Source organism: Moschus berezovskii, chromosome 6, assembly GCF_049115385.1.
Source record: "Moschus berezovskii isolate FMDL1 chromosome 6, NW_MosBer_1.0, whole genome shotgun sequence".
Lineage (NCBI taxonomy): Eukaryota > Metazoa > Chordata > Mammalia > Artiodactyla > Moschidae > Moschus > Moschus berezovskii.
The window spans coordinates 97,288,612-97,315,844 of record NC_142465.1 but is presented as its reverse complement, the minus strand read 5'-3'; positions in this window follow the sequence as shown (position 1 = coordinate 97,315,844).

Here is a 27,233-nt window from a genome sequence, read left to right as displayed (position 1 = left end):
ACTGCAATACTTTGGCTACCTCATGCGACGAGTTGACTCACTGGAAAAGACTCTGATGCTGGGAAAGGTTGGGGGCGGGAGGAGACGGGGACGACAGAGAATGAGATGGCTGGATGGCATCACCGACTCTGTGGACATGAGTTTGAGTGAACTCAAACTCATCCAGGAGTTGGTGATGGACAGGGAGGCCTGGCGTGCTGATTCATGGGGTCGTGGAGAGTCGGACACGACTGAGCGACTGAACTGAACTGAAGGTATGGAAAAAACCTTAACTGTATATTGATAGATTAACTGATAAAGAAAATACTGTTTATAGTATCTGGACATCCCTGGTGGCTCAGCAGTCAAGAATCGCCTGCCAATGCAGGAGATGCCGGTTCAATCCTAGGGTCAGGAAGATTCCTTGGAGTAGGAAATGGCAAGCCACTTCAGTATTGTTGCCTGGAAAATTCCATGGACAGAGAACCTTGGTGGGTTATAATCCATGGGTTGCAAAGAGTCAGACACAACTCAGCACAGCTCAGCAACAACAAAAAAGAAAATCATGCCATATGTGACAACATGGATAAACCTGGAAGACATTATGCTGAAATAACGTCAGCTAACAGAAGGACTGATGTTGTCTAAGTCCAGCAATAAGAGGTACCTAGTGTAGTCAGACTCATAGAAACAGACAATGTTGATCATCAGGGGCTGGGGGGAGAGGGACATGGTGAGTTGCTGTTCAAAGGCTATTGGTTTCAGTTATGCAAGATGAATGAGTTCTAGAGCTCTGCTGTTCATCATTGTACCTATAGCTTATAAGACTGTACAGGATGGCACTTAATTTTTTTAAAAGGGTAGACCTCATGTTATGTGTTTTTACCATGATAAAATATAAAAATAAAGTAATATAAAAAGGGATGAAAGGCAACATAGACAGGAGGGAGAGGCTTCAGTTCAGTTCAGTTCAGTTGCTCAGTCGTGTCCAACTCTTTGCTATCGGGGACCAGCCTCGATATGGCCCAGGGTATCCTTGGGATGAACGGCGTCGGCGTCAGCGAGAGAGAGAGAAAGAGAGAGAGAGAGAGACAGGGGCTGATGATTCCTTGGTTTATGATGGAAACCAATAAAACCCCAGCACGGGGTTTGCTCTGTTTACGTAGGCCGCAGGCGCCCTCCTGAATCACTGGAGGCACCCCACCAGGGCACCCCCTCGAGTGGGTCTTAGAAGCCCAGGCAGATAAGTAAACTCAGAGGGCCCAGCGCTCCAAGGATCTCAACCAGAAAAAGGAGAATAGAGAAAAGGATGGAAAAATAGAAAGAACAACATGGGGAGACTAAGCTTCAGTGAGCAAGGCCCAAAACTTTATTTTTCAGTGCTGCTTTTATACCCTAAGTTATGCGCATAAGAAACAGAGAAAGGGAGGTATAGAGTCACGCCAAAATCGCGTGGGGTCAGCAGTCTTGACCCTTATCAGGATCAGGGCTTATTTTTGTGTGTCTCGTGATAAAAGTTTTAGGTGGTTTACATCATCTTCTGGCCAGGGGGCCTGCTAACAGTTTTATGGCCCTCTCTCCTAACAATAGGTTAGTTAGCAAGTAAAAGGCTTATATTCTTTTAAGGTGACTTTCCTAAAGTTAGGTGCTAGACACATAACAAAGTTACATTCCTATAAGGCACAGGTGTAGTGAGCTGCAAGAAAGGAATTTATTAACTTAAGATCTGATGTGGTTAAATCAAAGGCTACTACTTATATTCTCTATATGTGATTAATATATTTCCAAGGATACAATAGATAGAGGAAACTGCAGCAAGCATTGATTCAACAATGAAATCTTTTTTAGTACTATTCTAATGATTTTAACTTCTTCAACAGATTCCTGTATTTTAGAATATTAGGCTTTCTGTCCTTACATGGCTGGGAGGCTATAAACAGTCACACTCATAGTTGTAAGAGCCCTGACAAACTTGTCATGCAAGTTAGAAAGCTATCAGAGAGGCTTGGATTGGAACACTCCTATTAAGCCGAGGAGAACTTTTAAACTACAGCTCTGAATTAATGTTTTCAGAGAAAGGTGGTTGGGGGGAAGCCCCCGTAAGTATTAGAGGACTTGGTAAGAGGTGTAAGATAGTAAAGCAGTCTAATTCCAGTTTTCTTTGGGGTAGATGCTCAGGTAAGTCCAGGGGGCTCCTCGAGTCCTGATTAGCCTTTGCCCGTCAGGCCTGTTCCCCAGTTGACCTTTGCCACGGGTAGGATTTCCCTCGCTGGCTCCCGGCACTTTGCGACGCCATGAATCACAGCATGCCAGGCCTCCCTGTCCATCACCAACTCCCGGAGTTCACTCAAACTCATGTCCATCGAGTCGGTGATGCCATCCAGCCATCTCATTCTCTGTCGTCCCCGTCTCCTCCCACCCCCAAGATCAGTGGATAAATAACTCCAGAAAGAATGAAGGGATGGAACCAAAGCAAAACAAATACCCAGTTGTGGATGTGACTGGTGATAGAAGCAAGGTCCGATGCTGTAAAGAGCAATATTGCATAGGAACCTGGAATATTAGGTCCATTCAGTTCAGTTCAGTTCAGTCGCTCAGTCGTGTCTGACTCTTTGTGACCCCATGAATCACAGCATGCCAGGCCTCCCTGTCCATCACCAGCTCCCGGAGTTCACTCAAACTCATGTCCATCGAGTCGGTGATGCCATCCAGGCATCTCATTCTCTGTCGTCCCCGTCTCCTCCCACCCCCAATCCCTCCTAGCATCAGACTCTTTTCCAGTGAGTCAACTCGTCGCATGAGGTGGCCAAAGTATCGGAGTGTCAGCTTTAGTATCCATGAATCAAGGCAAATTGGAAGTGGTCAAACAGGAGATGGCAAGAGTGAAAGTAGACATTCTAGGAATCAGTGAACTAAAATGGACTGGAATGGGTGAAGCTGGGAGGCAGAGGCTTAGAAAGGCATAAAGAAGTGAAAACCTGTGACATGCGAAGGACTCCAGGAATAATTGCATATGGTGAAAGCCTGGGTTATAAGGTGCGAGTACAATAAAAGAGTAGCAAAGACAGGCAACAAAAGTTGCCAGTGAAGCAGTTAAATATTTTTTCACTAACATCAAATGTAACTTTCTGGGATTTAAGTTCTTGGAGGGAGTTTTGTTTGAAAGATTCTCAGTGCTTAGAATACAGACCTGTTCAGTTCAGTTCAGTCGCTCAGTCATGTCCGACTCTCTGCGACCCCATGAACTGCAGCATGCCAGGCCTCCCTGTCCATCACCAACTCCCGGAGTTCACTCAAACTCATGTCCATTGTGTCAGTGATGCCATCCAACCATCTCATCCTCCATCGTCCCCTTCTCCTCCTGCCCTCAATCTTTCCCAGCATCAGGGTCTTTTCAGATGAGTCAGCTCTTCGTATCAGGTGGCTAAAGTATTGGAGTTTCAGCTTCAAAATCAGTAGGTAATGGTTATTCAATAAAGCTTGAGCTCATATCTGAATGCATGGATTAATGGACACACACACAAATATATAAGTAAACAGAGACAGAAATGAAACTCCATCACTCTTTCTGTAGATTACTTTAAAAACTCTGAGTATAAGAAGGATCCATGTTTGAAAAGAGAGCAGGGTCAAAGAGAAATCTTATTAGTGAGTCTATGTGAAAACTCGGAGAAGGCAATGGCAAGCCACTCCAGTACTCTTGCCTAGAAAATCCCATGGATGGAGCAGCCTGGTAGGCTGCAGTCCATGAGGTCACTAAGTCGGACATGACTGACCGACTTCACTTTTCACTTCCCACTTTCACACATTGGAGAAGGAAATGGCAACCCACTCCAGTGTTCTTGCCTGGAGAATCCCAGGGACAGGGGAGCCTGGTGGGCTTCTGTCTATGGGGTCACACAGAGTCGGACACGACTGAAGTGACTTAGCAGCAGCAGCAGCAGCATGTGAAAACTATATAAGCAATGTAATCATATTTACTAGGAAAAATGTTTAAATATATTGTTCTGGGTGTGTGTTAGTCACTCTGAAATCCCATGGACTACAGCCCACTAGGCTCCTCTGCCCATTGGATTCTCCATGCAAGAATACTGGAGTGGCATGCCATTTCCTTCTCCAGGGGATCTTCCTGACCCAGGGATCAAACCTAGGTTTCCTGCACTGCAAACAGATTCTTTACTGTCTGAGCCAACAGGGAAGCCACTATTGATTTTAAGGCATACAGATAGCTATAAGGGAACTAAAAATACTGACAATGCTGAGAGAGCCATTGAATAACACTTCCTCTAGAATGGCTGGTGCTGATTTGTGAATTGAGCTGCTGTGTTCAAGTAGGATTTGAGTTTTTCTTACTGTCTGCACTCCACTGAAGACATAGAGTGCCAATGGAGAATTAATCATATGTTCTGATACATAACATTGAAACTTTTATTTTTTAATTAAAATTCAAGCAGCTAAAAGTGAATACAGTAGACATTTGGACAGCTTATTTGGCAAAGAAACTATGTTTGAGGGAATAAAAGAGAGAAACAATTTCCTTACATGATTGCTTTGGATCTCTGTTCTCTCAGCCCTTCTTGGTGCATGAAGTGAAACTTTACCCCAAATGCATACTGTTTGGAAACAAAATTTAAAAAAATAGCTTTTTTTTTGTTGTTGAAGGGTACAATGGAAACCGCATAAATCAGCCTTCCCTATTTGGATGACTTTGATAATTTGCATTCATCTGTTTAAAGAGAGATGTCTTTGGAGACTTCCTATTTTTACATAAAAATTACACTCAGCATCTCCCAGGCTCTTTTGTTCACTAAAATTAGATTTGCTCACTTATACAATTCAGAAGGACTAATTTGTTCAGAGGGAAGTTACATGCTATTTATGGTATGCCCTCTTCTCACCTACCTCCTTCAAAAAAAATACATATATATATATATGTATATATGGACTGCACTCCCCACCCCACTTCCAGAGAAATGGACATGCTCTAGTGATTCATGGAGTACACTCCTGTGGTTGAAAGGCCACCTGTCTATTACAAACTGGAAAAGAAAAATTAGCAAAATGTAAGATTTGCAAGTACCATGAGATTTTGCAAGAGTAATTACCCAGGCCTTCAGTATTATTGAGCAGTTAGTGGACCATCCATGAAGCAGTCCACCGAACCTGCAGCTTCAACAGGTCTAGTCTTGTGGTTTGCCAATGAACACTTTATCACGTACTTAGTCATGTCCAACTCTTTTCAACCCCATGGCCAGCCTCCTCAGTTCATGGGATTCTCCAGGCAAGAATACTGGAGTGGGTTGCCATTTCCTCCTCCAGGGGATCTTCCTGACCCAGGAATTGAACCTGCATCTCCTGTATCTCCTGCATTATAGGCAGATTCTTTACCTGGTGAGCCATTGGGGAATGGAGGATTGACTCTAACCCGATGCTGAAAGCTCTGAGATTTCTGTGATTATTATGGTTGTATTGTAGACTTCTTCCATTGGATGTGTAATCTCACACTAATTTGGAAATCTATTAGCAGGACAGTTGCAGGGAGAAGTGTACTATATAGTAACAGCAAGGAGACATTTTATGAGACAGTGAAAAATAAAGAACACACAGACATTTAAATATAATTTTGTAAATGGTGTGTATAATATTGCTACTTGTGCTCTGTAAGACTATAAACAAGTCACAAAGAGCTAAGCATGTAGTCATACATACATATGTATATATCCATCTTTGTTCTTTACAAGGTATGTACACTTGGGCAAAGCAGCTAAACCTTTTGAAGCCTGGGTTTTCTAGTTGTGGAATAGGGATAATTGTATGTAACATTCTTGAGACCTCCAATGTCAAGTTATCAAAGCCAGATTCGCAGACATATGGGCAGTTACCAGGGTCCTGTGCTCAGAAATGTCCACAGTTGGTTTAAGGCTCTGCTGTTGCTCTCTTGAAATTCTTAATCATTTTTAAATAGGGATCTCTTTTATTTTCCTTTTGTGCTGGGCCCCACTAATTATGTAGTTCATCCTGAGAATGAATGAATCATCCTGCCCAGTGATTGCCACAGATTAAATGCTCACTATGTTTATCTCTTCTTGTCCTCCTCCTTCTCCTAAAAATTCAGAAAAAAAGGGATTGTCAGAGGGTCTACTACTTCATATTGGCTTCCCACACATAACACTCTCAGGCACTAAAGACCTGCTCATTTATTATCATCAGTGGCTGCCTTTTCCCACTGTATCTAGATACCCATTACCTAACAGTTCCCTGGTTCCGTGTGCCTCCTCTCCCTTATTTACAAAGGGTGTCATCAAAAACCTTAGGAAACAGTTACTTGATCCCCTTTCATGGTAGAGAACTGCCCCTAATTACTAGATTAAGACAGGAAGGTGAGGAAATCGTAATGGTGCTTTGAAATGAAGTTCGGTTTTGGTGTTCAGCTCAAATCCACTTGCTTTTGACTTTGGCATCAGGTCCAGGTTTTAGAGGACCAAATTACAGAAGGTCGACTTAATGTCAGTTCTAACCTCTAGGGGCTATGTTTCATCACTGACCTTGTAATCTCATGCTAATTCAGTGTAATTGTGTCAGTAATACAAACAAGTCTGGCATTTGAATAGTTAATATTAGAATAAACTTATTTAAATACAGGCAAGAATTCCAGATATGATTTGGAATTTTTGCCTTTGATGCAATTTGAAGTAAAATTAGCTCTGAAATGCTTTATATGTTGAAATTCTAGCTTTTAGTGACTGTAAATATTCACTGTCTATCGGGGGCTTTCCTGGTGGCTCAGTCATAAAGAATCTGTCTGTCAATGCAGGAGACAGGGATTTGATCCCTTGGTTGAGAAGATTCCCCTGGAGAAGGAAATGGCAACCCACTCTAGTATTCTCGCCTCGGAAATTCTGTAAACAGAGGAACCTGGTGGGCTACTGTCCATGGGTTGCAAAGAGTCAGATAGGACTTAGCAAATAATTTATCATGAAGGAGAAAATTGAAAGTCCTATGTACTAATTGCCATTTTATTACTTGTTTTCCAGTTGTTTTTGTAATTCTTCTCTGTTGGTTTATTTCTTCTTTTTTAAAAATTTCTTTCCTGTCATTTGATGATTTTCTTTAGAACTGTGTTTATGTTCCCTTAGGTCAGGCTGGGATGTGAGCCATGGCAGTTGCAGAAAACTGGGCAGCCCCTGAAGGGCTCCTCAATCTGCCCTCTCCACCCTGCCATATAAGAAAGCCAACACTTGCCTGCTCCTCACAACTGGAGACCAGGCTTCCCACAGCCCACCTGTTAGTCCCGGTGGCCCACCAACCAGCCAAGGGAGCTGGTCTTCCCTGTATTGGACCTCAGGGCTGAGGCCCAATGTGTGGCTCAAACCTCTCACTCACAGTGAATCTCTGCCCATGTGTTGTCTCTTTCCCTCTGATACCCCTCACAGGGTCACAGGTCCCAAGCTAATCACTTCTCTTCCCTTCCTGCCCAGTTCTGTGTGGATATTTCTTACAGCCTTGGTTGTACTAGAGTCTCTCTGCCAGTTTCCAGTTAGTTTCAGTGAGAATTATTCCACTTATATTAATATATGTATGCTTGATGTGTTCATGTGGGTGAGTTCCATATCCTCCTACTCTACCATTTTGCTCAGTCATTCTTCCTTTGTGGTTTTTACTGACCATTTATTATGATTCTATTTTTTCCTTAACTTAAATATATACATACATATATATATATATATGTATGTATGTATGTATATATATGTATGCATATATATATGCATGTGTACTAAGTTGCTTCAGTAACTTATATAACATATATATGTGTATATATACATATATAAGTTATAACTTATATATACATATAAGTTACATATACATATATGTATATATGTATCATATATACATATATGTATACATAACTTATGTATGTATAACATATGTATAAGTATACATATACATGTATACCTATGTATATATGTATATATATACATATATAAGTTATATATGTATAAGTTTTATATACGTATAAGTTATATACATATATATGTTATAAGTTATATAACATATATATATATATACACATACATACATATATATATATATGCATGTGTACTAAGTTGCTTCAGTTGTTTCCCACACTTTGCGACCCTATGGACTGTGGGCCACCAGGCTCCTCTGTGCAAAGGATTCTCCAGGCAACAATACTGGAGTGGCTTGCATGTCCTCCTCTAGGGAACCTTCCTGACCCAGGGACCAAAGCTGCTTCCTTTACATCTCCTGCACTGGCCAGCTAGTTTACCAATAGCATGTCACTAGTGTGCCACCTGGGAAGCCCATATATATATACATATATATATATATATATTTTAATTTAGTGGTTGCCCTGGAGTTGCAATATACATTTACAACTAACCCAGGTCCACTTTTAAATAACGTATCAGCCTGCCATGTAGCTTAGTTGGCAAAAAATCTGCCTGCAGTGCAGGAGACCTGGGTTTGATGCCTGGGTCAGGAAGTTCCCCTGGAGAAGGAAATGGCACCCAGTTCCAGTATTCTTGCCTGAAGAATCCCATGGACAGAGGAGCCTGGAGAGGAGCCTGGTGGCTTGTAGTCCATGTGGTGCAAAGAGTCAGACACGACTTAGCAACTAAACCACCATACCACTTCACAGGTAGTATGAGTATCTTATAATAACAAAATAATCCTAATTCTTTCCTTGCTTCCTTTGTATCAATACTGTCATTTATTTCGCTCATATATAAGCATATAGGTATGCCTATGATAGATATGTATGCATATGACAGATAAGCATACATAATTGAAAACATTGTTGTTATTATTATAAATTAAATATGTGTTATAGAATTTTTTAAATTTTAATTTTATCTTTTTTAAAGTTTTAATTTTGCCTTACTTTAGTTTTAATTTTTTAAAATATTTGACCTCTCATTCTCTCTTTTTTTAACTTTTTATTTTATATTGGAATATAGCTGATTAAGTGTTGCTATAGTTTCAGGGGGACAGCAAAAGGACTCAGTCATACATATACACGTATCCATTCTCCCCCTCTTCTTTATGTAGATCTGAGTTTCCGACCTATGTTATAATCTTTTTAAGAAATCTTTTTAACATTTAAAGAAGTCAGACTTACTAACTGCAAAGTTTCTCAATTTTGTTTATCTGAGAAAATCTTTATTTCTCCCTCACTTTTAATGAATAATTTCACAGACAGATAGAAGTCATAAGAAAGAACCAAAATGAAAGGCTACATATAAAAAGCACTGTAATATAAGTGAAGAGTGCCTTTTATAGACCAAACTGATGACATTTTTGCTCAACATTTTAAATATTTCACCCCACTCACTTCTTTCTTGCATTGTTTCAGAGGGTTTGTCAAAAATAATTTTAATCTTTGTTCCTTAATAAGTTAGGTGTTTTTATCCTCTGAGTTTTTTCAGGATTTTTAATTCATCTTTGATTTTCTGTAGTTTAAAAATTATTTTGGAGAGGTGGGGAGAGGGCAGGCATTTTTTTCTGTTAGGTGTTCTTTTCATCTGAGTTAAATTCACCCATTCCAGTCCATTTTATATCAAATTGCCAACATCCGCTGGATCATGGAGAAATCAAGAAAGTTCCAGAAAAACATCTATTTCTGCTTCATTGACTATGCCAAAGCCTTTGACTGTGTGGATCACAATAAACTATGGAAAATTCTGAAAGAGATGGGAATACCAGACCACCTGACCTGCCTCTTGAGAAACCTGTATGCAGGTCAGGAAGCAACAGTTAGAACTGGACATGGAACAGACTGGCTCCAAATAGGAAAAGGAGTATGTCAAGGTTGTATATCGTCACCCTGCTTATTTAACTTCTATGCAGAGTACATCATGAGGAACTCTGGGCTGGAAGAAGCACAAGCTCGAATCAAGATTGCCGGGAGAAATATCAATAACCTCAGATATGCAGATGATACCACCCTTATGGCAGAACGTGAAGAGGAACTCAAAAGCCTCTTGATGAAAGTGAAAGAGGAGAGTGAAAAGGTTGGCTTGAAGCTCAACATTCAGAAAACAAAGATCATGGCATCTGGTCCCATCACTTCATGGGAAATAGATGGGGAACAGTGGAAACAGTGTCAGACTTTATTTTTTGGGGGCTCCAAAATCACTGCAGATGCTGATTGCAGCCATGAAATTAAAAGATGCTTACTCCTTGGAAAGAAAGTTATGACCACCCTTGATAGCATATTAAAAAGCAGAGACATTACTTTGCCAACCAAGGTCTGTCTAGTCAAGGCTATGGTCTTTCCAGTGGTCATGTATGGATGTGAGAGTTGGACTGTGAAGAAAGATGATCGCTGAAGAATTGATGTTTTTGAACTGTGGCATTGGAGAAGACTCTTGAGAGTCCCTTGGACTGCAAGGAGGTCCAACCAGTCCATCCTAAAGGAGATCAGTCCTGGGTGTTCATTGGAAGGACTGATGCTGAAGCTGAAACTCCAATACTTAGGCCACTTCATGCGAAGCGTTGATTCACTGGAAAAGACTCTGATGCTGGGAGGGATTGGGGGCGGGAGGAGAAGGGGGCAACAGAGGATGAGATGGCTGGATGGCATCACCGACCCGATGGAGGTGAGTTTGAGTGAACTCCGGGAGTTGGTGATGGATAGGGAGACCTGGCGTGCTGGTATTCATGGGGTCACAATGAGTCGGACACAACTGAGCGACTGAACTGAACTGAATTAATACTGGGCTCTTTGATTTTTATTTTTAACTCAGAGTTATCCACATTGAACTTACAATGTTTTGTCAAATACTTCTGATGATGAGAAAAATGTTCAGTGAACACAACAACCTCTGCTTTTGTAAATTTACTTCTGCCAGAGTGAAACCTGTGGTCATGAGTGAACTGATGAAGGGACCATGCAGGCCCCAGTGTCTTCATCTGCCATGCCTAGAGCTGGGCATCTCGTCTGTGAGCAGAGTTTAAGAGTAGGAAATCAACACTGGTTTCTAGGCTGTACTTGCAGGAATTTATTCTTTGGAACTTGGAGCTGATGGAAACAGAGAAATGCTTCTGGTTTACTCTTCTTAATAAGAAACATATCCCATGACTACGAGCTCATGGGGCTATTGATAGTTACTATAGAATAGCTCTGGATCACATTCCCATGCCTTACTTATTTTGTATCTGGAAGTTTGTTCCTCTTGATCACATTCAACCTAAGTGGTTAAGATTTTTTAAAAATAATATTCTCTGTGTTCATCCAGCTCTCTCCCTTCCTCCCTTTGTCTACAAGTCCACTCTCTACATCTGTGTCTCTATTGCTGCCCTGCTAATAGGTCCATCAGTACCATCTTTAAAAAATATGTATATATATACATATATGTATATACACACACATTAATACGTGTGTGAAACAGACAGTGGGAAGCTGCTCTGTAACACAGGGAGCCCAGCCCACTGCTCTGTGTTGACCTGGAGGGCTGGGATGGGGATAGCGGTAGGAGGGAGGCTCAAGAGGGAGCCGTATATATACACATACTTATGGCTGATTTGTGTTGTTGTATGGCAGAAACCAACACAACATTGTAAAGCAGTTATAGACCAATTAAAAAATATTTAAGGAAAACTAAAAAAAAATATTTTTAAAGAGCTATAGCAGTTCTCTGGGTAGCAAGTTAATGCAGCTCCTCATACTGCAATTATATGTTTTATATCATTTTTAACATGGATTTGGGCAAGTTTGGGAAAGAACTTGAAATGGCTTCTTCTACTTGCAAAATTGCTACCAAAACTAAGGTTCCAGATTTTCAATCATAGATTTATTTCAGAGTAAATGACCATTAGAAAAGAAACCAACAGTGAGAAAACATCATATCTATCATTCTAAATGTGTCTACATAGGTTGAGACTATTCAAATAGTGCCTGTTTTTATGTATGATATTGAATAATTACAGTAATGATGTGAAAAGCAATTAAATTTATTTTAGAGACCACTTTGGATTACACAAGGAAAAACATGAAAATGGAATTTAGAAGTGAAAGCAAAAATATGTTCCATCAATAAGTATTCTTGGATAAAGTTTAACATTGTGCAGTAAAAAATATGATACCCTCTTTATGCTAAATTAATATTATGTAAGCTATAACCCAACTTTCCATTGTTCCAAGCTATGCAATTTTAAATGATCTGATTGTGTTATATTTTGTAGAAGGTATACTATTGTCAATGACCCATGTGACACCACTCCACAGAATCATTTTGATCTCCTGCTAGAAAGTTGCTCTCTGCTATCATAAAGAAGGTTAATTGAGTTTATTTTTCTTTATTTAAACATTTGATGCATTTTTCATTTTATTTTATCAAACTCTTTTACCTCTGAAGCAGAGACATTTCTTAATTTATAAATCTACTCATTAACTACAATTTTCCTATACTCTATAGTGACAGATAGTTAAACTAGATAATAAACCATAAATAATGCCTTCATGTCACCCCATCTATTTAACCCGACTATCTCTGACCTGAAAAGGAATCAATTATTTTACAAATGCTCGAAAACTTGAACTAACAACTAATGGTTAAAAACATTGTTTTTGTAACATGATGCTCAAATTGATTATTTTTCAAATGAGGCATGAAATGCCCTATGTCAGATTAAATTTTAAAAATGAATGACATCATTTGCTTGATAATGACTTATCTTTTGCCAAAGTTTATGTGCAATATAGCTAGCTGCTATTTTAGGATATATAGGAGTTGGAATGAGGAAGGTATTTCAAAATGCAAGTCTTACAACGAAAGTATATCTATTTCTGCCTACAGGCTGTGATTCTTTTTCAATAAAGAATGTTTGAACAACTTTCACTGGTAGCGTGCTGTTGCTCTCTGTTCAAGGATTAATTAAAACATGTTCCAATAAAAACCTCCAGCATGAATACATGGGACCAGAGCATGTTCTGTGCGCTGCACCTTCTTGTGTGATAAGCTATACTTTCCTTCAATGGATACACATTGCTTTCGTTTTTAGAACTATTAAGCCGGGATAATTATGGAACAATCTAGGCAATGTTCAATAGCCCATGCAGATGCCTGACAAGGCATGTTGTCTCTTAATTAGGAATTTGAATGCCTAACGCTTGTATATTAACTGAAATAATTGAATAGATGTTTTACATTTCTTTCACTTTCACCGATATCAAAGCCAGACTAGCTGGAGTCATGTGTTTCAAAAAGAAAAAACTATAGTTTTCTATGTTACATAAGAACAAAGGATATTGTTGAATATTATATTTAGCAGATATTGTCTTAATAATTTTACTTACATATTTTAGCCAAATATTCAATATGGTATTTTACAGGTTCTGATATAGCCTGTATCACCTTCTATTGCTACTGGAAATTGAAGTTATATGATTCACTTTTTTTTTCTACATATCTGTTTAATTAGGTTGTGTAAACACTGCATTTGTGTGAGAAGTGTGTCGCTGATATAGTATAAACATCCGTATTGCTTATATTTAAAATGGTTGATAACTTAGTGTTTATTCACAACTATTAATACAAAAGCTGTTTTTAAACATAACAAATTGCTCTCTATTAGGAATACACATAATGACCTATTTCCATAAACATTTTTCATTAGAGATATCTTGATGTGCAAAACCCTGCAGACATTTTATGGAAGTCAGACAATATTGTGCAGGAGTACCTCAGAGCCATATTGTTTTTGCTTAATATTCTGAGAGGTGGATTATTTTTGCTTGATATATAATACAAATAAAGGACCGTAAGTAGAGGTGACTATGAGCCTTTGTATGTTTCAATATATTTCTCCCTTTATTTTGCTCATGCACCTGGTTTATTTCTAAGATCTTATGCATAAAACAAAAAAGATATTATTTGGGAACTATGTGCTCAATGTACTCTCAAATATACAATCCGATTAATGCTGATTATAGACAATAAGAATTGCCTTCCTGAGCTCAAAGAGTCTTAAGAGGTATGAGTTTTGGTAAAAAGAAAAAATGAATATTTAGCCATCCAAATGGCCTATATTTTTTAACTCAATTTTATGAAGAAAAAATATGAATTTTGTCTTACACTGGAGAGTTGTGGGATTTAAAAATGTTTAATGTGAGACAAAGATATGCATATCATCTTTTCTCCTAAATAATATGAATTATTTCACGTTAGATTAATGTGATAGTCATGCAAAAGCATAGGGAGTAGAAGCTGTGTAGAAAAACAAAGCTATAATTCAGAAGAAGATGAACTCTCCTTGCAAGAAAAGAGTTGAACATCATAAACTATCCTAATTTTGTGTTATAATTCAGAAATGCTGACACTCTTTCCATTTTTAAGCAGCCATTCAGCATCTCCTATTTTTTGCAGTTTATTTTGCCATTTTAAAATCAGAAAACCCATATGAATATGTTAGGTTGACTTAAATAATATATCAACTCTTCTCTTGTCTTTTTTGTAAGAATATATATAATAAATAAATAATAAACGTATCAGACCATGTTTGATAGGAAAAGAAATATACCATAATGAAAAGATAACAGCAATATTATTAATAGAACACGAAATGCTCAATGCCCAATAGTCATTCCTTCTAAATAACAACAACAACAAATTGAGTCGCATTAATGTATTCAACAAAGCTTGGTGACATATCAGATGCCATCTGTCATTACATGCTTATTATGTTGTTGGAATAGAATTATAAGGTTTTGCTGACAACTGCTACAGAACATAGTATGTCACATTCTTCTCTTTTTGTTTGGGGGGTTAGGCTGTATTTCATTTCCACTTAGTATATAGACAGCCTAAAGAAAAAAAATATATATATATACATATGAATCATTCTAAAATTGAACTAAGAAATCACATTCTGTGACTCCTTAGATATATAACTAGAAATAGAAACATTCCCCTCTTTGATCCCTTGTTCCTTTCACTATCTTCTTTTTGATGGATATAATTTTATTTATATAAATTTAGGAAAATATATTTTTAATTCAAAATGTCCTTTGTTTCCAAGCAATAAATCCTTTTGGAATGGAAATTTACAGAAAGAATTATTTACAGGAATCAACTATAATTACATATAATTCATGCTGCTGCTGCTGCAGCTGCTTATAATTGTGGTTTTCCCCAGGACCTTTCCCTACTTATAATCACCCGAGAATTGCTTCTTTCTAAATGGTTAATCGGAATAATAATTTTTCTATAACTAGATGCAATGGTATTAAACGATTAGTGAGACACTTTCTTCCCTATAATCGGATGGAAAAAACTTTGATTTGACAGGAAAAGTTTGATGAACATATACTATGTGTAGAAAACTGGCCAAGGTGAAGCAAGTTAAGATGCAAGATATTTGGAAATGATAGTCTCTATCTGAGAAAAATTTTTAAATCTTGCCTGAGGATCAGAAACATAATCATACGTAAAAACAGTGTGAAAATACTTGTAATAGATAACATTGAAGAAGTACAAAATATAGAATGTTCTTTTTTCCTATGTACAAGATCCATTCTTTCATAAAAAGGTAAAAGTTTAAAATGTCTTCAAATAAACTTGCTTAAGAGACTATTGTAATGATAGCTTATTGCTGTGCATACTTATGTTGTTGGAGTTCCAAAGACCATGTAATCCCGTGAAAATATATGAAGTTGGAATTAATCAAATGAAACCCACATCTAGCACTGACACTTCGTGATTAGACAAACTACTGATTTGAGGCAAATTATTTATACTTTCTCAGGTGTCCCCTAATTAAAAAAGATAACTGTCTATCTCTTAATTATTAGAAAGATTAATTCAGACACTGTACATGAAAACTCAACTTATAGCGCATCCAGGAATAATAAGCTATTACAATGGCAGAATCCCATAAGAGCCACTGTGGATAATGCTTTGTTGTCTTTTAAGCACTAGAATCTTTTATTATAATAATAGTCATAAGATTAATATTTTTTATTTATATGCAATACCTAGAGGTGCCTTTCATTCAGGAATTCATGAAGAAAATGAAAGTATTTCCTGAGAGCAACTGAATGCATATTATATATCAAAATAAATGTACATTCTAACACATACACAGATACATACATATTTGCTTCTATATAACAAACATAAAAGATTATTCAAAGATGTTTAATTCCTCCATCTTTAGAAAAATAATGATACCCTTTAGAATCTGTTCAGTCTAGGTGATCTTCTGTGTGTTTGTTAGAGAAATCTTAAAGTTTCTGAATATACTTCAAGTATGATTGCAGCCATGAAATTAAAGACACTTACTTCTTGGAAGGAAAGTTATGACCAACCTAGACAGCATATTAAAAAGCAGAGACATTACTTCACCAACAAAGGTCCGTCTAGTCAAGGCTATGGTTTTTCCCGTGGTCATGTATGGGTGTGAGAGTTGGACTGTGAAGAAAGCTGATCGCCAAAGAATTGATGCTTTTGAACTGTGGTGCTGGAGAAGACTCTTGAGAGTCCCTTGGACTGCAAGATCCAACCAGTCCATTCTAGAGGAGATCAATCCTGGGTGTTCATTGGAAGGACTGATGCTGAAGCTGAAACTCCAATACTTTGGCCACCTCATGCGACGAGTTGACTCACTGGAAAAGACTCTGATGCTGGGAGGGATTGGGGGTGGGAGGAGACGGGGACGACAGAGAATGAGATGGCTGGATGGCATCACTGACTCGATGGACATGAGTTTGAGTGAACTCCGGGAGTTGGTGATGGACAGGGAGGCCTGGCGTGCTGTGATTCATGGGGTCGCAAAGAGTTGGACACGACTGAGTGACTGAACTGAACTGATGGACTCTCTGAGTTGAGGATTATCTGAGTTGAGTCTCTCAAAACAGTATGCCTCTTGATGTTCATGTCATATGTAATTCCCATCTTTTTTTTTATAGCTTTGCCCTATGGCTCATTTTGAACAATAGAGTCCAGTGAAGTGACTCCATGAGACTTCCAAGAATAGGTCATTTAAAAAGTCTCATAGTTTCCTCCAGGGTCTCAAGAAAACTTTGCTCTTTGAGTGGCTGGAGAACTACTTAAGGGACCCAACTACCTTGGAACAAATACAGATACCCCAGATGTGGCCCTGATTGTCAAGGAGAGATTTCCATACCTGCTATTTAACTGGATTTGTTTATGAAAATTCTGGCTTTCCCAGCAATTGCTAGAAGGTTCTGACATTCATTTCTCATGGGCAGCAAAGTTATTTTCTCATGACCCTTATGCTGACAAATGAGAGACAGGAAACAGTAAGAACAGATGATGAACTGCTTGCTCTTCCTTCCTCTAGATGGGATATTTCAAGATGCTACAGTTTCACATGGTCTCCAGGAATATATCCCATGAAACTCAGAAACTAGCTGTGTTTATAGAGAAGGGATGGCTCACTCAGTAATAAGCCTTGGGTCACTCCTCTTGCCTACTCCTATTTTCTTACTTCTCTTTTTTACTCACTGTTATCTGTCTGATTGTCCCTTCCAATAAAACTCTAATAGGAAAGCTTTCGGAGCTTCTCCGATGGCTCAAGAGGCAAAGAATCCACCTGCAGTGCAGGAGAGGTAAGAGACACTGGTTCAGTCCCTGGGTTGGGAAGATTCCCTGGAGGAGGAAATAGCAACTCACTCCAGTATTCTTGCCTGGGAAATCCCATAAACAGAGGAACCTGACAGGCTATAGTCCATGGGGTTGAAAAGAGTCAGATACGACCAAGCATTCAAGCAAAATATATTAAAAAAAAATAGGGCAAGCTTTGGCCACAACCTCTGTTTTCTAGAGAACCTAGGTATGATCACCAGAAAAGGGACATTATAAAATACTTAAACTGACCTGTGTAAGGATAGATTAGAGTACAATAGACTGAAATCTTAGACTTTAGTGACTCTGAAATTTTATATTGAAAGTTTTACATTTCCCCAAATATTTTGGAAGTCTAACACTTTCTAAGCTTAAATGTTTTAAGTTGGTTTTTTAGTAGCGATCAGGCCCTTGTTCTGCCATGTGAATAAAATTGCGGTCCACTCTGGGTTTGGTTTGAGATACAAGAGGCAAAATACTTTTTGTTGTAAATATGCTCAGTTTCAACCCTGCTTTTATATGTAGGATGAATTCAAATTTAAATGTGAGTAGTATTAAAGCCATCTAAAAAAGAGTGGACATACATATATGTGTTAATATAACTGATTCACTTTGCTATACAACAGAAACAAGCACAACATTGTAAATCAACTAGACTCTAATAAAAATTAATAAAAAAATAAGGTTCTCATTTGTAAACGACTGTCAGCGCTATAATGAGCTCTCATGACTTATATTAAAGGGAATGTGATATTGCATAAGAAAGGTCATTTTCTTCTGTAAATGTAAACATTTTATGAGACAAGAAAAGCGCCACTTGAGTCTATACCTCAGCGTATCCAAGACCAGGGCTGAAAGTCAGGAGAATTAGCTGCTGGTGCTTAGGGTTTAGAAAGTGCTGAAGGGACGAAAGGCCGATGTGTTGGCTCCAGGTTAGTTCTTATGATCAACTATTCTTTTTATCTTTCCCTAAGACCACCTCTCTCGTTTGCTGCAGAGGATGGGAGGGCTGAGGGGAGGGTGCCAAGAAGGAGTTAGAATGTTTGATTTCAAATAGGAAATGGAATTCCTCAGATGATGGCCCTGTAGCAATGAGAAAAAGCACATTAGCTTAAGTAGACTGGGGAGGGAGGCGGAGGATGGGGCACCAGAATTATTCCCATAATTTAAAGCATTAAAAGTAAATCAAGACAATGGCCTGTTCTGTGGTTAGACCTGTGCGATTTCTGGCCCCCGTTCCACACATTTTTCTTTTGTTTATCTCCTGAGAGATGCCCACATGTGTACAATACAAAGAACTGAGTCATAAAAGCAGAGGCCTGTTAGCCTCCCTGAGGACCAATTAATGATGCTCCAAGTCTTATGGGCAGGCAGATAAAAAGGATAGAGAGAGTGAAGGGAAAGAGGATGAATACTCAACTAGAGTAGGGCAGGATTTCTTTTTTCAGATGTTGGAAGGGACTTCTTTAGCTATTCTTGTCTAACTTCTTTGCGGTTTGTGGGTGTTTTTTTCTTTCCTATTTTTTTCCCTCTCCACTGCTTCTGTAGTCCCCCTACTTGTAATACGAACAGAGAGAAAAGTTGTACTTCAAAATATCAATTAGACTTTCATCCGAACTGATGACAGCACGAGCCTAGTTGGAGAAAAAAAAAAAAAAAGGCCATTTAGAATGTTTCTGTTCCTCCTTTCATATATTGGCAGTTTTATTGATAGGTGCTTGAGTTTGTATTACCATTTGTATCTCCAAGCTGGATATTACTGTGAATTGCAAGGAGCTTTGTAGTTCAACCTTTAACTCCAATCTCACCCCCTACGAGTCCACAGGCCTTTGAACAGCCACAGAGTGGCACTTTGAAATCAGGAGTTGAAAGTGTTTGACATGGAAAGGGGAGCTTGAAAGTCTTGCTCTTTGAACCTTTTCTTTTCAAAGTCCCACAGAAAGTACAGGCGGGACAATAATAGGCAGTCTAGGGGGCTCTCTGAAGAGGGGCTCTGTGGTAATGAGGTTTTAAGTGTTTCCCTGGCTCCATCCCATTCTGTTTCCTCTGCATGAGGGAATTAAAGCTGTCTTAAAGATAACACAGTCACCTTTGGGTGGCAGTAGTTGGATTTCTTAAGAAGAAAAAAAAAGTGAATTAATTGCTCAATGACATTGTGAGAAACACCCAGCCAGCCAGTGAAGACTAGAAAGTGGACATCAGAATTCTCTCTGGCCCAGGGAAGTTGGAAGAATGTAGCATGATGTTTCAAAACTTTCCAGTGACCAGGAAGAGGCTGTAAAAGGGAAGAGCAAATCTGACTCCATATTGGATTTTCTTTTCACTCTAACTTTTGTATTCCATTGCTTTTACTGCTAGTTAAAAATGTTCCTCTAGTTTGAAATATCGGAGAAGGCAATGGCACCCTACTCCAGTACTTTTGCCTGGAAAATCCCATGGATGGAGGAGCCTGGTAGGCTGCAATCCATGGGGTTGCTACGAGTCGGACACGACTGAGCGACTTCACTTTCACTTTTCACTTTCGTGCATTGGAGAAGGAAATGGCAACCCACTCCAATGTTCTTGCCTGGAGAATCCCAGGGACGGGGGAGCCTGGTGGGCTTGTCTATGGGGTTGCACAGAGTCGGACACGACTGAAGTGACTTAGCAGCAGCAGCAGCAGTTTAAAGTATATAGGATAACCCATTCTCAAGGTACTGGCCTTTAAAAGTATAACACTTTTCCATTCATGTAGTGAAAAAGTTGCAGAAAGAGAATAACTTTTGTCTTGTTGAAGCCTCATAGGAATATCTTGACCAGACCCACCTGGGCAGCTGCAGCAATGAAGGATTCTGACATCAAGAAATTTGCCGCAACTAGCTACACCCCTCCCCTTCTAGTGTAAAAGTAGCCTGAATTCTAACTCTGGTAAATGGTGGTTAGGGACATTAGTCCACCATCTTCTCAGTCTGCTGGGTTTTCTAACAAAATCATTATTCCTTGCTCTAGCACCTCATCTCCAATTTATTGGCCTGTCCTGATTTGGTAACAAGGTGATTTCTGAAGCTAATCTACTGAAGGGAAGATGTGCTGCTTACCTTTACTTGAAAAGGGATTTGGTCATTACTGTGGTATATCCACGCTTAACTGCTTGGCTGAGAACTGGATTAAATTCCAAACTCTCCGTTGGTTTTAAAACCAAATTCAGATCTTTGATGAGTATGATGAGGTAAGATTGTGCCTTAAACTTTGGGACAATTTAACTCAATGTCAACAGAATGAAAAGGTGACGTTGCAAGGAAAACAGCCCTACATGTATTTTCTCTTATTGGACATCCTTTACGGATGAAGATGCTTCCATCACAGCAGTCTTTAAAATATACATCTTATCTTTCATGAAGTCCTCCTTTCCACCAGTGTATACTCCCTTTGTACAAAATCCATTATGGTGATGGAATGCAGAAAGCAAAACAGATTGCAAAGAAATGGATGACATTGAATTTGATGTATTAAAAATAACAATTTATCAATACATTTGGTCTGGTGGCTAAGATAATCAGCAATCAAGATGGGAATTTAATCAGTGTTAAATTTGAAAAAGGAAAAAGCAACAAGAATATTTATTAAATACCTAATATGTGACTGACACAGTATGTTCCAATGTGCCTTACAGATGTTTTCCTATTAGCCTTCTTTATAACCTAGAGATAGGTATGGTTATTCCTAGTTTATGGATGACCTTGAGAGTTAGAGAGAGTAAGGAGCTAAAACATGATCACAGTGCTAAAAAGTAGTGAAATAAAAAATGTACATCCAATCATTCTGATTTCAAAATTCATTATTTTTGAATTGTATGGCAAATGGGTGGGTGTGTGCTCAGTCACTTAGTCATGTGCAACTCTTTGCAACCCCATGAACTGTAGCCTGCCAGGCTCCTCTGTCCATGGCATTTTCCCAGCCAGAATATTGGAGTGGGTTGCCATGACTTCTTCCAGGGAATCTTCCTGACCCAGGGATCAGACTCGTGCCTCCTGCATCTCCTGCATTACAGGCAGATTCTTTACCTCTGAGCCACTGAGGAAGCCCTATGGCAAATGAGTATCAGGAGTTAATTCATAACAAAGACATATTTTGAGTAAATTATCTAGATCATTCATTATAACAATGACTATTAATACCATTTTGGTATCAGCAAATTGCTTTCTTAAATAAGGGGAAATTAAACACATTTAGCATAGTTTTAAAAATTTGGGACATTAAGAGTATATCCCAAGTCCTAAGTGAAAACTCTTTCCAAACATTCTCATTAACCAACAATAATACATAATGCAGTTGTTGAAAATGATTGAAATGCACAGAATCTGGAAATAGCTACCTGAATCCTTTATATAAATACCTTTTAATTATCTCTGTGATTACTATGAATCTAAAAGCAAGTTTTCATTAGAGCGTGACATTTTGTTGTGTTCCAATACCAAAGTAATTTATGCTATTTTTGTGGCCATTCCTGAAGGATGAAAAAAAAACTTGGACTAAAACATAAGAACTCTCTGGGTTGCTATGGTTTATTAATTGAATAAAGAGTACCTTTTTTCCCTGTGCTTTGAAATCCAAAATCATATATTTATTTTCTATCATGAAATGTTGTTTTGTTTGCATAGCTAATGTTCACTATACTGTGACTACATAAGAGCGAGTTAAAAATAATGATGGTTACTCTAATAAGCGTAGACCCTTGTGAAATCCCTTCTGGCAGTAGGTTGCTTTATTCCCGCCACAGTTTCTTGTATAACTAATTTGTGGCTCAGTGTTTTCTATGTTCTGACTTATTTGAAATACAAACACTTTGTTATAATAAAAGAAGAAAAATAGTTTGACCACAAATATTTACAAACATATATACATAAATGTATTGTTATTTATGGGCTTCCCTTGTGGCTCAGCTGGTAAAGAATCTGCCTACAATGGGGGAGACCTGGGTTCGATCCCGGAGTTGGGAAGATCCCCTGGAGAAGGGAAAGGCTACCCACTTCAATATTCTGGCCTGGGGAATTCCATGTACAGTCCATGGGGTCGCAAAGGGTCGGACACGACTGAGCGACTCGTTTTTCATTTCATTTCATTGTTATTTGTATATACATACACATATATACCTATGCACCATATTAAATTAGCAAGGGTCTTGGACACCAGACTGTTTAGACACTGGGTCCTGGTTCAGATATTTCTTAAATATGCAACTTTGGGCAAGTTACTTACCCTTTCTGTGTCTGTCTTTATTCAATTGCAAAATGGTGATAGTATAGCAAAGTCACAGAGAAGTTGTGAAAATAAATGAGAAAACAAAAATAGTGTCAATGAAAGCCAGCTGTTATTGTTATCAAAGGTACCATGACTTTATTTGTTCTACTGACCTAGTAACCATAGAAACCAAAAATTTAAATATAGCTGTAAATAATATGACTGTCATACATCTCATTTTTTTAAATCTGGGAAACACTGAATAATTGTAATGATGCTATTTTTAATCCATTATTATCATTATAGTTGTTACTACTGGTAAACTAAGTAACTAAGACAGAAAGGTTAGATAGTCAATCCAAGGGCAATTATAAAAGTTTAATTATTATTAGAACATTTTTTCTAAATTTTATTTTACTACAATACTGATGAAGAGAAAAGCAAATAATAATTGGGCCAATTCTAGCATGGGTGGTAGATATACAACATCTCAAGAAGACCCTTGGTTAGGATTCTGTTTGCAATATAACTATAATGTGTATGTGGGTGTTTATTCAATATAATAGAGTCTACCTTAGAAATATACAGATTATTTACACACAAAAATAATCACATTTTTTTTCTTCCCAAATCATGAGGTTGCATAAAAATGTGTTAAAGCAGAGGTGCAAGTTTGGAAAACAGAGGAAAGAAAACTGTAAGAAGTCTATGTGGATGAATATATCAAAATAACTCCTAGGGCAATGTTTTTAAAAATTAACTAAAAATCAGTATGTTTCTCTTTATAACAAGTTTATTTCAGTTTATTTGAAGCCTTGGAAGACTAATGCTAATACATTAATTTCTTCATTTGCCATTAACTCATAACAATTATATGTGCTGAAAGTGGCAATTCTTTATATATCATTCCGTTGTCTGAATTCCAGACACAAAACACTTTAAACAGTCAGCACTCAATCAGAATTTCTTCCTAAGATCTTGTCATTTTTACACAACATAAAATCACTTATTTTATAGAATAGTCAGTTCTGATAGAGGTTGGAAAGTTTATGAAATTTAAAAATGCAACATCTTCATCATGTTTTTACCATTTTCCTATCACTGAAGGGTTTCATACTTTGCTTTAATTGAAAAACTAATTATATAACCTAGTATATGCTGCACATATAAAATAGATAAGATAAGATATTAACATAGGTATTGATATGCAAAGTTGTTGTTATACTAGCACTTTTCATTCTAGAATATTTCTTTTCCTGATAAACTTGGTGAACTACTTAATTGATGACTATGTTTCTTCTTGATGATTCAGTAACATTGTAGTTTCAAAATAAACATTTTTTCTTACAAAACAATCAACCATCTTCATAACAAAAACTAAAAGGCATAATTCTTATAATCCAAAAGGATTAAATGTTATTAAAAACGGCACACAAAATTCACATCATATGCAAATTTCCTTCTCCCATATTTACTTGTTTTTTAAAACCACGTAATAATAAAAATCTAAGTAATTATGGATTAATTGCACTCCATGTGCCAGACTGAATCTTTTCAGAGTGAGCTGGGAAGTCTGAGTATAACTTTCACAGGATCTCAATTTTTACATAGGTAAGATGAGGCTTCCTAAAATTATGGTTTAGAAAATGCTTTTAAAATTTATGAAACAAGTAGTCACAGGTGTTCAACTTGATTCTCAGATTTTCAAAATGGTAACCTTCTGACCAAGTTTTTAAAATGACCAGATATGACCCATAAAGCTTGATAATAATAAAAGTTCCCTGACCCAACCCTGGAGTTTCTGACTTTTTCAGTCTTCAGTTCAGTTCAGTCCTTCAGTCGTGTCTGACTCTATGCGACCCCATAGACTGCAGCATGCCAGGCCTCCTTGTCCATCACCAACTCCCAGAGTTTACTCAAACTCATGTCCATTGAGTTGGTGATGCCATCCAACCATCTCATCCTCTGTAGTTCCCTTCTCCTCACACCTTCAATCTTTCCCAGCATCAGGGGCCTTTCCAGTGAGTCAGCTCTTTGCATCAGGTGGCCAAAGTATTGGAGTTTCAGCTTCAGCATCCGTCCTTCTAATGAATATTCAGGACTGATCTCCTTTAGGATGGACTGGTTGGATCTCCTTGCTGTCCAAGGGACTCTCAAGAGTCTTCTCCAAAACCACAGTTCTTGGATATAAACAAAAGATCTGCAGAGCCAACCATCTTACAATTTGAATGTGTTGCTAGATATATGAAACACAAGTCTCAAAATTCTTTCTTCTAAAATATTACTATTATGTCTATATTATAAATTACTTTTAAATGAAAAACATTAAAGAATTTGAGTTTTCATTGAGAATAACCTATCTTTCAACCGTCCTGCTTTACTTACTGTTGATTAGATTGGAAAATAAATTAAAAATAATGGCAAATCAAATTAAGTAATTCTTCCTCCAAAGAATTTTTAGCATAAATTGAAATAACATTATTAGGTGAATGGAATTGAAAGATCCCTCAGAACTCTTGGGTTTCCTAAATGAGTTGAGATGGATGAGCTCCGGAATGAATATTTTAAGTATATTGAGATATTTAACCATTAATATATATTCTTTTCATTCTTTTGTTGTTGTTGTTGCTGTAATATGGATTAGCACTTCACAATAGCCATTATTACCATGCTCAGCAGCAATTGCAAGGGATCATAATTCAAAAGATTAATGGCAACTGCTCTGAAGATAGACTTCTTAGTTTCAAATCTTGGCTCTACTACAAAATTGCTCTGTGACTTTGGGTAAGTTGAATCATTAATTTCTAGTTTGAGAATATCAGTATAAAATAATTATCTACCTCATAGAGTCCTGGCAAAGATCACCTGGAATAATACACATAAAGTTCATATTTTATTGCTTGGCATGAAAAATTTTAATATGTATCATCTCTCTGATTATTATTATCATATTTATGAAATGAGTCACATTAAAAGAAACCGCAAAACAAAACTGAAGTACATTCTGTGACACTGCTGAATAACTAATACATACATTCTTTCACTGAAAAAGTATTGCCTACAGAAAAGTCTATCTTCTCTGTTGTCCCAAGAGTATATTACATTAGCATTTCATTATAATTGCTAACAATAGTTTTGTATATTTTTTCTCATTTAGACTTTGTTATCAAAAGTATGCATACTTCTAAAAGAATCACTTGTAACAAACAACAGCCATCCTATCCCCCTTTTGGTGGCTAATATCATCATTTCTAGACAGAATAATTTTCAGTTACAGGTTGTCCACATATAGCATGACACTGCTGGGCAATAAAACGCACTGTGCAAGGTGGCATTATTAAAAATCATCTTCATAAACAATGGGAAGATTATAATTCTTCTCTGGTCTTTAAAACTGTCTGTCAAAACACTGAAAACTTTTAGTGTCAGTTGTAATTATATAGGAAAATGAAAAAAAGTAAAAGTAATATTTAATTACAAAATTGCAATTTAAAACAGTATAAACATCAAAACCAGAATTTTGTTGAAATAAATTTTGTTGATTTGTTTTTTATTTTGGCTGTGCTGGGTCATCGTTGCAACATGTGGGCCCTCCTTGTGGAATATGGGCTTTTTCTAGTTGTGGAGCACAGGATCTAGAGCATGTGGACTCAGTAGTTGCAGCACGCATGCTTAGTTGTCCTGCAGGATGTGAGATTTTTGTTTTCTGATCAGGGTTTGAACCCATGTCGCCTGCATTTGAAGGAGAATTCTTAACCGCGGGACCACCAGCCAAAGTCCCTCATCAACAGTATTTTGAACCGTGCTTGTTACCTCCTTGTAAAACATACAATATAGAGCAAGCACCTTTTCAATGCTTTTCTGAGTTGTCCTTCTTTTACCAGCATCATTTCCTCTGAGTGACCCATTTTGTCACAACCACATTTCTATTTATGTCAAGAAATTATCTTCAGCTAAATTCCAATGAATGGATATCTTGAGCCTCTTAAACAACAGCAGTATTAAAGCATTCACACTGTCTGCTATTTTTTCTATAATCCATATATGCTGAATCAGTTTTAACTCTCTGTTTCACTGGTCATAGCAAACACCCTCTTCCAACAGCACAAGAGAAGACTCTACACATGGACATCACCAGATGGTCAACACCGAAATCAGATTGATTATATTCTTTGCAACCAAAGATGGAGAAGCTCTATACAGTTAGCGAAAACAAGACCAGGAGCTGACTGTGGCTCAGCTCATGAACTCCTTATTGCGAAGTTCAGACTTAAATTGAAGAAAGTAGGGAAAACCACTAGACCATTCAGATGTGACCTCAATCAAATCCCTTATGATTATACAGTGGAAGTGAGAAATAGATTTAAGGGACTAGATCTGATTGATAGAGTGCCTGATGAACTCTGGATGGAGGTTCGTGACATTGTA